This window comes from Penaeus monodon, chromosome 29, assembly GCF_015228065.2.
Source record: "Penaeus monodon isolate SGIC_2016 chromosome 29, NSTDA_Pmon_1, whole genome shotgun sequence".
Lineage (NCBI taxonomy): Eukaryota > Metazoa > Arthropoda > Malacostraca > Decapoda > Penaeidae > Penaeus > Penaeus monodon.
In genome coordinates this window covers 33,969,303-33,969,978 of record NC_051414.1, presented here as the reverse complement: position 1 = coordinate 33,969,978, position 676 = coordinate 33,969,303, and the positions used below count along the sequence as shown (strand labels likewise).

Sequence of the window (676 nt, the reverse complement as noted above, 5' to 3'; positions counted from 1 at the left end):
CAGTAGATATTCAAGATCTTCGAGTCTGTCTTTCTCTCACTCCTAAATGAAGCTTTTGAAAATGAAGCTTTTTTGCGGGGCGAAGCAGCAGGTGGGTTGGCGAGCCGAGTCTCACTTGCCTCTGGGTGGACTGCGGCGCCCCGCCAGGCGAAGTGGCAACCCTCGCTAAGTCACAACCGCCTCCGCTGGTTGAGCAATGGTCTTTCTTTAAGGGAATCGCTGAAATGGTTTGGGCTGGATGCCTTTCTATGTTTATGTCAGTTTGTCTGTTTTCTCTACTCGTGTTTCATTCTGAAATCGGGGTTTTGATTCTCCTGTTGGCTCTGAGGTTGGGTTCAGTGCCTTAGGAAACACTTCTTTGCCTTGCGTGTGACCACGGACCCTCCGCCATCCACATTACAGGACCTTTATTCCAAAAACCTTTTAAGTGACCAAAACCTTTAAAAAGAAATAAAAGTGACACTCAAACGGACATCATTCCTCAACCTGGCGGAGACCTGAAGAGCTCATGCCTGAAACTTGGAGTGGAGTGCCAAACATTCTGTCAGTGGCTCAGAAGTGCCAAGTATCCTTCATGTGACCGCGAATTAAACCATCGCAGCGGCTCCGTTCGCGCGCGCGCACACGCACTACGGCCCGGCTCGAACTCGCATGGCGGTGTGGTGCTCTTCTGGCG

The 676-nt window shown here is 50.9% G+C and overlaps 1 protein-coding gene across 1 annotated transcript in view; it reads right to left on the bottom strand.

Moving 5' to 3' along the window:
- The window catches only part of LOC119591851 (glutamate [NMDA] receptor subunit 1-like), a 21,804-nt gene that overhangs the window by 10,414 nt on the left and 10,714 nt on the right, over positions 1-676 (bottom strand). The window lies entirely within an intron of this gene.